This window comes from Triticum dicoccoides, chromosome 3B (assembly GCF_002162155.2).
Source record: "Triticum dicoccoides isolate Atlit2015 ecotype Zavitan chromosome 3B, WEW_v2.0, whole genome shotgun sequence".
Lineage (NCBI taxonomy): Eukaryota > Viridiplantae > Streptophyta > Magnoliopsida > Poales > Poaceae > Triticum > Triticum dicoccoides.
Genome location: NC_041385.1, coordinates 49,397,297 through 49,412,756, shown reverse-complemented (window position 1 = coordinate 49,412,756; position 15,460 = coordinate 49,397,297).

Below are 15,460 nucleotides of genomic sequence, written 5' to 3'. Positions count from 1 at the left end.
CATATGTAGCCTGATACCTACAAAAATTAACCATGTTGATAACTATAGTACATCTAGCCCGATAACTGCATAGTAAGCATGTTAATAACTATAGTAGATATTGCCCGATAACTATAGTAGATCTTGCCCGATAAACTACAAAATAACCATGTTGATAACTATAGTATATCTAACCCGATAACTACAAAATAACCATGTTGATAACTATAGCGCATAGTAACTATGTTGTGAGATGGTGGATCTTGCCACTCTTCAAAATTGATGCAGAAGAGGATGGGCGTTGGACATTCCTAATCTACTCAACTCCTCCCAAATCAAGTACACGCTGAAGCATGTTTTCAGAATTGATTGAACATTGTTTTTCTTGATCTAAGATTATTTCTTACGAATCCTCATCATCGCCTGCTTATGAAAATATAAAAAAACAAATGTTCAATAAAAATTTCTCCCGAATGAAAGTAACCTCAGTGCTTGCATGTAATTTGTGACTACGTCAAGTAAATTACCATGTGATTTACATCAAAATTAGCGCAGGTATGTTTCAACAATTTGTTTGGATCAACATTTGTGTAGGTACAAAGTCTCGATAAGGTGGATCCTTCGCTCTGTTTATTAGCAACCAGGATCAACTCTGAATGGCAAAGGAAATTTGTTGTCTGTGTAGCGTACAAATTAGAAAACTAGTTCAAAAATGCGTCAAAGGGTGTGCTAGCGTAGTGGCTAGTGCCTCTTTGTATCATGAACTGGTCCAGAGTTCGAATCCTGTTTACAATGTAATTTTTTGGCTTAAAAAAAAGTGCAACAATGAGAGAGAAAATGGGTAACGCCGAAAAATCACGGCAACCTCCCATTAAAAGCCCCTGCTAAAATCGCGGCGACCGGCGACCTCCCACAAAACGTGAAACGGCAACCTTCCAGTAAAACGTGGCCAACGCCCAGCTGTCCCGCCGCGCAAATCGCTACCTAAAATAATAGCCAGGCGATCACGATCCAACGGCTCCGACATCGTCTGGATCTGTTGCAAAAATTCGGACGGCAGGAATATAGCTTTCTCGATTAATAATTATGGCACTACAGAAAAACATCAGAAGTAACAAAAAATACATCCAGGACTGTAGACCGCATAGCGACACCTACAATCACTGAAGCGAGTTAAAAGGTGTGCCGCCGTCATCAACACTCTTTTATTGGGGTTGAACAAATTTTGTTGTAGTAGACAGTTAGGAAGTCATGTGCTAAGATCCCACATGACTAGCGCACCAAAACAACCGCCCCCAATAAAGAGACCTATAGATCGGAAGTACCCAATCTATAGACACATGAGCGCAGATGAACGAAGACCGGATCCAAATAGATATACGAAAAATAAACACTGAGCGAATCCTGTCAGATTCATCGAAGATACACCTCCACATGCCGCTAAGCGCATCGCTGGGACAACGAGGGCTATAAGAGAACCATATTCCATCTTCATGGAGCCCCCACCGCCGTCTCGCCTTCCCGAACAGGACACAAACCATAAATAGACAGAAAAGCCCCTAGAAACGGAGCAGAAACTCTCCCACCGGCAAGGTCCGGGCTCCACCGGCCATAGAAGATGATGCAGACTTGCAGCGGCGCTGGCAGGAAGCCATGAATCCCTAATCGCCTCGATCGCGAGAGGCACATGGGTGAAGGAGTACATGACGCATTTCTGCCATACGTTCAAGTCGAGATCACATGGATCCGGGTTCGGACTGTGATTTTAGGGTTGTTCAATGCCAGACTTCTCACGACATGTGATAGATTTTTTTTCCTTCTAAGGTAAAAACAGGTTATACAAATGCTAGAACTAAAGTTGATTAGTCTTACATGCATATGACCAATCCCATTCACAAATATGGCGAACAAACTCACTCAAGTTGAGAATACATAATGCGAAATGAAATAAAGATTGAACCCAAACTAATGATATATGAGGTCATTAAACTGCGAAGACCATCAAGTGAACATCCAACTGATACAACACTTTTTTTTAGTGGAATTGATACAACACATATGGCGGTGTTAACTAGCAAACTGACTTCACCACACCACGATAAAGTAAACAAAGATGGCGAACAAACTCAATGAAGATGGAAATGCATAAGGCGTAATCAAATCAAGATTGAAGCCTCATTAGCTACGCCAATCGATCTAAACCCATGCCGCTTTCTCGTTGTTCAAGGGAGACCAAACACATGCACATACATAAAACAAATGATATCGAAATGCCCTAATTAAGCAAGGAGTAGTGCCTATTTGAGGAAGCTATAATCCAGGGGCGCGCGTGTAACAGTGGCTCGTGGTGCACGGAAGAGTCACCGCGTGTTTCACCCCTCCCCAACTTAGGCAGATGGACCCACCAGTCAGAAGAACTATCAACCCGTCATCAATCTAAGGTCAGTACTATATGTGACGTCATGTCTGAGAAGCATCCTTTTTAAAGAGCAAAACCTAGCCTCAATTGCGGTGAATGAGTGTAATTTGCCCCACGATGAGATTGGATGAGATATATTTTCCCTACTGAGGTAAAACATACTTTACATCAACGCCTTAACCATAATTTATTACAGTCTTACTACATGCATCATAGCGAAAACAGAAGGAAAAGCACCGCGTCACTTCTAGCTATTTGTGTTGACCCGGCCTTGAGCAAAAAAATATTGCAATGTTTCTTAATTGTGTGCATTTGCACCGCGAGCCATCATGCCAAAAAGAACAAAATTTCGTATAAACAAGTAAATGGAATAAGAACATTAAATGAAATCCTCTTTCTTTTTCCCGTACAACCTTGTAATTTTACCGCTAAAACGGATGATTCTCACAAAGCTATAGCTATATGCAAATGACCATTAGACAACATCTTTTTCACGATGATGGGTGAGATCTATATCGAACCGCGAAAACCACCGAACCAAACATCCAACAAACACGACGCACATGAGAGCGTTAACCAACCTCATCGCACCACCACAAGACAAACATACCATATGGCAAACCAAACAAACCTAAGTTGGAATACACAATGCGCAACCAAATCAAGACGGAGGGCTAATTGAACCCTCGTCACTTTCTTGGAGTTCTAGGTAGACCAAAAGCCCACCCAACACATAGTACAAGCATAAACAAATGAGATCGGCGGTCGAAATGCCCTAATTAAGCAAGGGGCAGTGGCCTATTTGGGGAAGCTAAGCCAGGGGTTAACAATGGCTCATGGTGCACGGAAGAGACCATGCCTCCTGTCTCACATCTCCCCAGAAAACGCCTCCGGCTCTTAATCTGACCCCTAACCCTCCATGAAGCCTGCGTTCAAAGTTCAAACCACAACCGAAGCCAATTTTTTATAACATAAATGAACCGCAAGCCAGTAGTTTATTGGAGAGTTTTATATGTGTTACTATGAAATATAGATGGTCTGCATCGTTGAGAGCCATATGCAGAGAAAACAAACACAAGGTCAAACGCCAAAACGTGCCGGAAAATTTGGTTGGTTGCTTGCGTATCTTTTTCTTCTTATTATTAATACCCTGAGTACTACTTAGTTGTGGTCTGTGGTCTGAATCATACGAGTTTCCTATGCATAATGTATTGGAATATGAGAGCATCCTATGAAAGCAATCATTTGTGGTCCAAGAGAATACCGTTTTGTGTACTTTGTTCCCTTGTTGTAGAGAGAAAACAACCCATCAAACAACCCACCAAGCAACCATATATCTTACTTGATCTATTCCATCATCCCGTCCGATAAAATTGGAACTGCAAAGAACAACCCGCGGAACAAGTTCTTCGACAATCGACGTCTCTTTCTTTGCTAACACCATTCTTATATTTTCCTCCAATTCAATAAAATTGAAACGATACAGAGAGGAACCCGCGGAACAGTTCTTCGGCGGTTTGCGTCGCTTTCTTTGCCTCCTTCCACAGCATTCCCCCCCTGTCCACGCCGCGCCTATTTGCGTACATCTGTGCCTGTATGATTGGCCAAGGTGCCAAAGGGAGGCATAAAAAGATTGTTGTTGCGTCGCTTGAAATCAAAGCTAGGCCGTTGTTGAATTGTTACCCTTTCCATGAAAAAATATTCTTTCTTGGGCTGCAGATCTTGACATCTCTATGATGAGCTAGCCAAGCTAGCTAGCTAGCTTGCTCATGGTCAGATTCAGACGGAGGCTCCTCCCCTCCCCTGTTTCGGCCGTACTTCCGCTGGGTTTTTCTATGGCTCCTGCTCCTGCTTTCGTGGCGATCTCATCTGGTCATGTTGTGCAGTCAAGCAAGCATCTGCCATGAATAATGAGATTAAACAAATGACAAGACTAGGAGAAGAATATGCCAGCTCTCTTCTGATGCTAATTGAACTGTACTAGTTATGAGTAAATTATGGTGAGGTACTCTCAGGAGATTGGAAAAAAACTATGTGGACTCAGGAGACCAATTCAAGTCAAGAATGGCATGAAATTAATACTACCAGCACTTCAATTTTTATATCTCCCTTGGTAAGCAAATTGATGAAATTGGCTTGCCTAAGTGTTGACCTTGAACTAGATGTTCTTCACTTTTTTCTTCTTCTCCACATCTCTTATGGGGAGAAATTTATGCTCGGCGTATGCACCAATAACAACTAGGGATGAACACAACCACTCGTTCTCTCCCTTCGCTTTCCAGAAGGAGAAAGAGATGCCACTCGTGGGGATCCTGTGAATTAAGCATGCAAAGTGAAGGCGCAAGATGTAATTTTCAGAATCTAGTCACTTGCAAACTGCAAAGCACTTTGTGTGGCAGCGACGCAATCAAAACCTCGGCGCAGAACTGCACCCCTTTCAAGGCCTTAATTTCAACACATGCTCCAACCAAAGACAAGTAGATTAGAATCAGCTGTTAGTCGAAGTTATGCCGGCCAGATCGATGTGAATTCTAGCAAAGGAAATCCAAGAAGAGGGCCAAAAGTTTCCTCTTTCATGTGATGAGCATGGAAGAAAACAAAAAGACTAGTCCATGAGGGCATCTCCATAGCAGATCCGTAAACCTCTGGTAACCGTCCAACCGCAAAAGTCATCCAACATCGACCTGTATCGGTCCATGGGACGGTCTGAACGTGATTTCTTCCGCAAACCGGAGACAAAAATGGGGGAGGTTTGCGGGAGTCCGGACCGCTCCCAAGTACGCTTCTGACTGCCCCGGCCCACCAAAAACCCGTCACCCACCCCTCCGCATTTTCCTTCCGATGAACGCGCCGCTTACAGCGCCGCATTCATGCGGCCCAGAGCACGCAGAGGCCGGCATTAACGTCGTGATGTGACCGGAGGGAGGGAGGGCGGCGTTGACCGACGCGGCCTCTCGACAGCCGCCAATTCCATGCGGATGCAGGTTCCCGAGGAACCAACTCCGGCAGCTGCGCTGCATTGAAGTGGCTGACCGGCCCTTTGCATGGCCTGGCTGCGGCTATTTAAACCACGCCCCGGCACCGTCCACATCGCATCCTCCTCCGTCCTCCTCTTCCTCCTCATCCATCTCCCTCCACATCTCCGACGATGGGCATGTCCTGGGCGTCAATGCCGGCAGGCGGTTCTGGTGCGGGATCTGGCGGCTCGTGGAGACGCCGCCCTCGAACTCCGGGGCCGTCGTCCTCATCAGCTGGCGGCAACTCAACGCGGGCGGAGATAGTCATCTCCTCCGGCGACGAGGAGCACCAGCAGCCGCCGAAGCCATAGTCCGCGGCAGCGGTGCCGGGCCAGGTCTACGCCGGCACCAACATGGAGTTTGAGGAGCAGATGGAGTTGATGCTCCATCGCTCCGTCGTCCACACCAACGGCCCAGCTCCACCACTGGGGGCGCTCCTCCCCGTGAAGCCGGAGCTGACATCCAATCCACACTCTCCGCCATCACGCAGCCCCGACGCATCGTGAAGGAGGAGCGCTGCTCGCCGCCGCCTCGGCGCTTCGTCAAGGAGGAGCGCCGCTCGCCGCTACCTCGACGCGTCGTCAAGGAGGAGCGCCACTCACCGCAGCCGCCCCTGCCTAAGGTGCGCGGGTGCATTTTGCACTACCTCTGAGGCGGCTCCTCGTCGTTGTCCCGGAGCGCCATGACGGTGCAGGAGTACGCCGACCGGGAGCAGCGCCAGCGAGACAGGCGCCATGTCGCACGCCGATCCCAGTTTGCGGGCCCAACGTCCCGCTGCCACACATCGCGGCGGACCTAGACCTGGCGTACACCTGGGCCCTGAATCGCTCTGTGACGACGTCGGAGATGGCCAAGCGTCGTCATCGCCGCCTTGATGGGGAGATGGCTAGGTACGGCAAGGAATGGTCCATCACCGAGATCGGCGGCGCCGCTAAGGACGACGCCTCCAACGACCGCCACCCTCTCCCCCAACCCACGTCCTCGGTGGCCGCGGCCGCATTGCGCACTGAGCAGGAGGAGGCGGAGAGGATCATCCGCGAGCGTCAGGCAGCCGCCGGAAAGCCCTGCTGCGGCGCCACCACCTTCCGCCGCCCCAAGCCCGACTCCGATGACTCCAACGGCGGGTCGGGAAACGATGACACAAGAGGAACCGCCGGCTAGCCCGCCATGGCCTACGAGGTCACCATGAAGTATAGGATAGTTTAGGGTTTTAATTTTAAGTTTTTAGTTCACCAGACAAAATATCGCCCGATTTCATGTATAAATTATCCTACTTGCAATGGAATCCGCTGTGTTTATATCAAAATTCGTTCTGTTTCATCGAATATCATCCAGTTGGTCCGAGTTGTTGTGAAAATGTATGCGGCTACGGTTGGATGGCTGCCTTCCGCATCCGTGTCCGCGAACGGATGCGCGAGGTTTTTCGGGTTGCCATTGGATATGCCCTAAAGACATCCAAGATGCGCCTCTGATTGTTCTCTTGCATGTGTCTTTATGTTGGACAAAATATTAAAATAGCAGTTTGCAACTATCTCTACAAAAAATCTGTAAATTATACCTGCACACATAACCAACGTAACAAGATTGTTAGTACTTTCGCAGTAAAAACCACACATGTTTAACGCCATGCACATAAACCGGGGTATGTAGTAGCTTGCAAGTGTACTTCTAGGACTTCTTTCAAAGCAGCAAAAAAACTGATGCTCCACGATGGAGGTAAACATGAAGTGTTAAAGATTAGACCAATTCATCAGATGGTGTGAACCAGCAACAACTTTAATTTTTTGCCGACGTTAATTGACTAAGGCAATCGATCGAGGTCGACAAGTAAACCAGGTAGAAGCAAACAAGAGTGACACCAGTTGCTGCGAGCTACATGTAGTAGTAGTAGAAGAAGAAAGCAACGTGTTAATTTGCAGTTGCATTCCACACCATAAAACAATGACCGCCCAACGCCTCGTCGACGAGCAAACTAATCGTGCACACGCTTTACCAAACGCCTGATGGCAACATCAGAACGTGCCCGCCTTCCCCAGTCGCCATTGCTATGCTAACTGGCCTAAGCTAGGTGGTGGCTACATGTCAACGGCGACCAATCATGGCCACAAAGTACAGCAATGCCACAACCCCACCACTTGCAACTCCCAAGCCCTCCCCAACTAAACTCCACAACTTAAGCACCCAAATCAGAATGCCTTAGGAGTCAATGAGTGATTGTTACTTACCATCATTTGTTTATAGTTAACTAAGCACATTGCTAACTAATGAGCTTATCGACAAGCGGGTTTAAGAAGATTATTTAGGCGAGTCGCTGACATTCTTACCCCACACACGCACACAACCCTTTTTGACTTCTTGAGCCTGAATCGGCATATTCGATGTTTGCTCTCGACGTCGTCTCATACGCGGAAGGCGTTTATTTAGTTTAAGCGTTTTGTTTACATTTGCCCTTGCTTTTGTCATAACCGATAAACCGAATAGATTTTCCTCTATACTGATTTGCTGCTCAAACATGATTCTCATGTCTCTCTAATATGTGTGTCCGCCGAGGGAGACAGTCACAGAGAGGAGGACAAATGGCCGTAATCCAAGTGCCAAAATATGTACAATGGTTATTGTATGGGAGATTAACTAAAAAACACCACAATTGCAGCCAAATTCACATAAAACCACCACGTTACATATGTTTTCACAAAAGAACTCCCACTCAACATTACCGTTTGCATAAATCACTGATGCCTCTCTAAAACGCCCGCTGACGCGGATTCTGACCCGTGGGGTCGGCTTGGCATGGGGTGACGACACGATCCAACTAGATAGTACCCGCTTCTTCTCATAAATTAGTGTGCATTAGTTTTCTCAAGAGTCAAGCTTCACAAACTTTGTCCAAGTTAATAAAGAAAAATATATCCATGATGAGTAAAGTGGTATATGTTTGATATTCTAGATGTTCTTCATTTTCTCTATAAACTTGATCAAAGCTTACAAACTTTAACTTAAAAAAAACCTAATAAGCACTATAAGATGGATGGATTAGCAAACATGAAAGCACATCTACAACCAATCCTCTCAAATTGACCGCTGGCCGGACATGAGGGAGAAGAAAAAAGCTGACTCAATCAGACCCCTCACTTTGCCCTCATATGTCTGTAAACCCTCACACTCAGCCCATATCTGGAGGCAATATGCGTACCGCCCAGACGTGTCTAGTCAGTTGCCACATATATGATTTTGTCCACTGCGGACCACCTTCTCATTACTTTCGTCTCTCCTCATCTCCACCAATCACATGCATGTGACTGGAAATATAAAGATGAAAGTGGGCCATGGTTGCATGCACGGACAAATAGGAGCAAAAAACGAACACGTTCGAATGCTGACCAGACACGTCCGTGGATGTTTGAGGAGTCGAATTTGAACAGTGAGGGTGTAGATGCTCTAAGATTATTAGTCTTATTTTTTGCACGAATATGAAAACCAATGTAAAAGAAAAAGTAAAATTCATCAGTAGTACCTCAACTTGTGTCGCGCGGTCACTTTGGCCACTGTACACAAGAACTCACGCAATACGGTCAGTATGTATGGTGAATAGTGAAAATACGGTCACTGTGCGCCGTAGACCGCTCGTATGCCGCCTGTTGACCACCTGTTGGCCGTCCGGCTCCCAGTCCGCGTGCCAGGTGTCGCGAGGAGGAGCGACCCGATGGCGTATTTGCAACAACACCCCCCACGTTGCCGGACAGATACCCGAAGTCATCCCACGTCTCCACCTCCCCTGTTCGAGCCGATCAAACCGACGGAGAAGGTGACAGAGGCGTGTGCGGCGTGGTGCGGCGTGGTCGCCACTGTGTTCCGACATCGTGGTCGGAGCAGCGGGCGCGGAGGGGTTTCTTCTCGCGGTGGTGAAGAGGAGGCGCCGCCGCTATGTCTCCTGTTTGTCACCTCGACGGTGCCCCTGCCCCCGTTTACCGTAAGTGATGAATCCTGTTGTAAATCTCCTTCTTTCTCTTCCATTCTTGTTTGATAGGGTTGTCATTGTGTTCGCCTATGATATGTGGTAGTATTTGTCGCGTGTATGGCGATTTAGGTTTAGGGGTTTTCAAACCCAATGTTTCTGATAGGGTTTCTGATAGGGTTTTAGGTTCTTGTTGAACGGGACAATTTTCATCGATTCCACATGAAATAGGCTTAGGTTTCTGGCAGTTGTACCCGTATGTGCACCTTTGTTGGAATAGGAATAGGTTTGGAGCTCTGGTTTATGGAGGAAATTGGGGATTTCTGGTGTTGTCCTGTTCAAAAAGGCCATTTTTGGTCAATTTTAATGTGATCATTTATGATTTGTTTTTGCAGGAGCAAGAAGTGAGAAGTTTTCTATGCAGTTTCATCATGGTGGTTTTTTCATGGGTGAAGGAAGCAATAGGGCTTATGTTGATGGACATCAAGTTTGGTATGACAGTTTGGATAAGCTCACCTGGTCTCCAATAATGGTGGAACATCTAGTAGAAGAGATTGGTTGAGAGATGGCAGGCAGGTTGAAGGCATATTATCAAATCCCAGTACTTGACATTACTCAGAATTCTTTGAGACTTATCATATCTGAGGAAGATACTGATCAAATGATGGTGTTTTTGTCTATTGGGCATCATTTCTTCAGTATTTATCTTGATCATGATGACACCTTGATTACTAAGAAAGTTGTTGATGATGTGGTCCAATTTCCAAGGGCTGAACTTCCACCAGTGTTTAGCCCTTCAAAAGATGGTACTAATCCTCATAGTAGCAAGCCTGGAAATTCAGAAGAAGACTGCCCTATGCCAATTCAGGTTGTGTATCCAAAGAATGTGCTAGACAGGGAAGAAGATGGCAATCCATTCATGTTTGTAAGAAGGCAGTTCACATTTGGTGAAGGAGCAGAGGAGAATGCACATCAACATGAAGATGTACAGCAACATGATGATCAGAGCATGTAGGGCAAGAAGGTGAAGCAGGGCCACATGAAGATGCAGGGCAAGTACATCAACAAAGAGAAGCAGAGCAACATGAAGTAGATGAAGATGCAGAAGCACATCAATTGAGAAGCACCAGAGCAAAGAAGAGATGTTTTGAAGGCAATGTAGGAACAGATAGTGACTCAGATGACAGTGACTTTGATCCTGGTGACATGGTAGATAGTGACTTTGAAATCAGTGATGATGATGATGACCTTTATGCTGACAATATGGATGAGGATGAACCAGTTCAGAGGAAGGAGAAGGTGAAGCAGAAAACAACAACAAAAGATAAAGGAGTTGTATGGGAAGGGGAGGAAGAAAACATGTCAGATTATGAATCTGAAGGTGAAGATCTTTGGGCACCTGATTCAGATGATGAAACACAAACCAAATTTAGAGCATTTAGAAAGGAGGATTTGACTTGTCCAAAATTTTATGTTGGACAAGTGTTTGAAAATGTTGATTTGCTTAGGAAAGCAATTAAGGAATACAGCTGCAAAAACAGAGTTGATGTCAAGTTACTAGTGAATGACAGGAAGAGAGTCAAAGCAGTTTGTGATGATGATTGTACCTGGTATTTGTGGGCTTCTTATGACAGCAGAACCAAATGTTTCATGGTAAATAAATATGTTGAAGAACATAGTTGCTGCAAAAAATGGAAAATCAAGGCTTTCATAACATCTTTTCTAGCCAGGAAGTACCTTGAGAGTTTCAGGGCTGATCAGGATATGAATCTTAGAAACTTCTCAAGGGTTGTTCAAAAGGAATGGCACATGACACCAACTAGGTCCAAGCTTCAGAGGGAAAGAAGGTTGGCTATGAAAATAATTCATGGAGATGAAGAAGGGCAGTACAAGATGTTGTGGGATTATGGACATGAGATAAAGAGAAGTAATCCTGGTAGCTCATTTTTGCTTGCACTAGATAATCAAGCTAGGTTCAACAAAGCCTACATGTGCCTTGATGCATGGAAGAGAGGCTACCTTCAAGGTTGCAGGCTTATGATCTTCATAGATGGCTGCCATACTAAAACAAGATACAGAGGACAGTTGCTGGTTGCAGTAGGAATAGATCGAAATAATTGCATATTCCCCATAGCAAATAGGTGTTGTGGAAGTGGAGGACAAGCCTAACTGGGTTTGGTTTCTTGAGAAGCTGAAGAGTGATCTTGGTATTATCAACACATCCCCATGGACAGTAATGTCTGACAAGCAGAAGGTATATGCAACCACATTGTCTGATGGTCTAATTAGATTAGTGTACTTGAGTACATTTGTTTAACACTTTTTGTATTGGTCTATGTTGTTTTGTAGGGTCTGATAAATGTTGTGACTGAAGTATTCCCTCAGTCAAAACATATGTTCTGTGTCAGGCATATGTGGAAGAATTTCCAACAGCTGTACAAAGGTGATGCTTTGAAGAACCAATTGTGGAAGATAGCTAGGAGCACAACAGTTATTAAGTATGAGCAGTACATGCTTGAGATGAAGGTGCTGACTGAGAGTGCATACAAATGGTTGAAAGAGTTGGAGCCAAACACTTGGGTGAGGGCTTTCCAAAGTGACATACCTAAGTGTGACATTCTGCTCAAGAATTTATGTGAGGTGTTCAACAAGTAAGTTCCAATGCTTTCCTCTCACTCTTTTTAACATAAGATGCAATGCTTTCCTATCATTGTTGTCAACATAACATGCGATGCTTGTGCAGTTATATCTTGGAGGCAAGAGAATTGCCAATTCTTTCAATGTTTGAGAGGATCAAGAAACAGTGGACTGCAAGGCACTACACCAAGCATTGTGAGGGTGAGAAGATGCAAGGAGTAATGTGCCCTAAGATCAAGAAACTGGTTGACAAGCTGACAGAGCTGGCCAACACATGCTATGTGTATGAATCAGGAGATGGAGTGTTTCAAGTGGTGGATAGAGGAACATATTACATAGTAGACTGGCACAGCAAGTCCTGCAGCTGTATGAGATGGCAAAAAAGTGGAGTGACTTGCATACATGTTATAGCATGCTGTAGGAATGAGAGAGTAGATCCACTAACCTTAGTGGATCAATGCTACTCAGTGTCCATGTTCAAGAAGGCTTATGGCAACATCATCTAGCCTTGCAAGGACATCACTGAGTGGGAGAAGATGAATGGGCCTGAAATTAATCCACCAGACTACCAGAAGCATGTTGGAAGGCCTTGCAAAAGGAGAAGGAAGGGACCAGAAGATATTATTTGTAGCAATGGAGGCAGGAGGATGTCAAGGCATGGTGTCATCATGCACTGTAGTTACTGTGGTGAGCCTGACCACAATATCAAGGGATGCAAATATATGAAAGCTAGTCTACCACCTCCCAATGCACAAGCTCCTCCACCCCAACATGATGACAATTCGGAAACTTCACAAGCTAACATGGAGCAACAACCACCTTCAGAAGAAGCCCAGGTAACTGTCTTTTTCTTGTACATAACCTCTAGCAGATCTTATGGACCAGCAGACTCTAACAAGCTTTTTGTTTGATGAGCAGCAGGCCAACACAAGTGCAGAGACCAGTACAGTAGTGGAAGATCTTATGGTGGATCACATGCTTCAACAGGTAATTTAAACATGAGTACTCTTGCTCACTTGCTCTGTTTCAGTCATGCTTTAGTGACATAGTTAGTTTCCATTTGTTGACACTTGACATGTTTATGTACAGAGGCCTTTGCCTGGAGTGCTTCAGCACACACCAATCCCAGAATCAACATTCTTAACAAATGCACAAGCAATGCTTAACCAGGCCCAGACAAGCACTAACACAATCAGGCAGGGAGAGCTAGCTAAGAAAATGATGGCCATGAAGCAGCAAAGAGAGAAGGAACTTGAAGACAGGAAGCAAGCTATACTAGGGGCAAGGATAGAAGCAGAGTTGAAGAAAGCAAAAGAGGCTGCTAGAAGAAGGCATGAGAAAGCAGAAAAGAAGGCTAGAGAAGCTGAGAAGAAGAGAGAGGCAGCTGCACAGAAGAAGGAATCAATGGCAATCCTGAGGCAGGCAAGAGCAGAGACAAGGCAGCTAATAGTGGAGACACAAAGAGAGCTTTCTGCTGAGAGGAAGGGGAAACTGGTTGCTGAGAAGAAGGCACAAAAGGAGGCTACTGCTGCAAGGAAACTAGATGAGAAGAAAGCCATTGCTGCAGAGAAGGAAGCAGAGAGACAAGCACTCCTAGCAAAGAAGCAGGAAGAGAAACAAGCCCTTTCTGCAAAGAAAGAAGCAGAGAGACAGTCCCTTGCAGCAAAGAAGGAGCCGTTGAGGAAACAAGCACAAAAAGGGCACCAAACATGGAGGAAGCTGGGCATGTGCCACAAAGATCAAGCATGTTTGACATCTTTAGATGATCTATGAGACTGTTTGTCTTGTTTAGCAAGAGTACTCTTTCAGCAATGTAAAACATGAATGTGTTTCCCTTTCTTGTTATCTCAAGATCTTATGGTATGATGATGCACTATAGAATCTATATTTTGGTATGAAAACTGTCTTGTCTGTCTACCCATTCTTGTCATTCTATTGTTGATGTCAATACTGCTTCCACATTACATTCTTGTTGCCATTCTTTTCATTTCATAAAGATGATATGAAACAGTACCCATTCTTGCTGCTTCCACATTACAATTATCATGTCAGAAAGATAACAGAATACAAAGACAATGTTTCCATTAAAGATAGATAGATAGATCACTTCATACATTTCTGGCCTTGACAACCATAACATTTGATAAAGCCAAACTGACTTCATAGCCATGTCCTAACATTAAACTACTGAAAGTACTAAACATGCTAAACTAGTGAAGCTGGTCTTCACTTCTCCACTACCAAAATGAGCACTTGTCTTCATCACTTCTTCTTCTTCTTCTTCTATAGTACTCCTTCATCACTTCTTCTGTTGCAGAGAGCACTTGTCCCCACTTCTTCATCAACAGAAGAACACAGAGGGCACACAACAACATCACACTACCTAACAGAAGCTTCAGCAGCACCAAGATCTCTGCACCTAATTCAATCAATGCACTTTCTTGGTGCATGCTCATGTTCTGCTGCAGAGAGCCAGGCCTTACCAAAGCAGCTCTACTATTTTGCCAGTTGAGCTGCAATCCTTCTCCTTTCATTCATAACACTAATGAAGTCTTCCCTCCTCTCCTCTGTTGCTCCAACGGCATCCACAACTTGGTTCCCAACCAAGAAATGAGCATCCACTAGGTACGCAACATATTCCATCTCCCAAAACCAGAAATCACACCCAGTAGGCTGCAAACCAACAGCAAAAAAGTGAACGAGAGGGGAAAACTGCTGCCAAGAACAGAATCAACTCAAGTTACTTACGGCGTGATTGGGACATCTGTAGAACACCCAACCCTCGTGATCCTCTGTGTTCGAAACATAGTACCTCACCGTCGCCTGGCAGTGAGGACATGGGATGAGTGGCACCACCACTGTCCTGCCGCGGAAACCTGACCGGGCAGAACTAGTAGAAGACATGGCGAAGTCGTTGTCGGCGGCGAGGGCAGGATGGGTGCGCGGCGGCAAGAACTAGGGATTTGGAGGGAGCGGGGGGGGGGGGGAATTGGGGATTTTTATCTAAACGGCCTTTTTTTCAAAAACGCCCTCCCGGAAAAGGACACTTTAACATAAATCCTCTGCCCGTATTGCGTGAGTTCTTGTGTACAGTGACCAAAATGACCGCGCGGCGCAAGTTCAGGTACCGCTGATGAATTCTACTCTAAAAGAAAATGGTGTATTTAATGAGATGAAAAAAAACGAGTCCAATGAGGTGAAAGTTTTGGGGGGCAGGTAGCAGTAGCAGGAGAGCGGCGGCAGGCGGTAGTGGGGGTGAAAAGGTGGGAAGCCAAGAGCGATTCCAAGTGTGCATGTGTGAGTGTGAGTGTGAGCGCGCACGCATAAATATGCTGCCGCCGCTGCTATTTGCCTTGCCTCCCTTTCCTATACGGGTATATATACGCCAGGAAAAGTCGGCCACGAGCTCCACCCAATCACCAGCTGACACTCCCCCCCTCCCCTCCCTCCCTC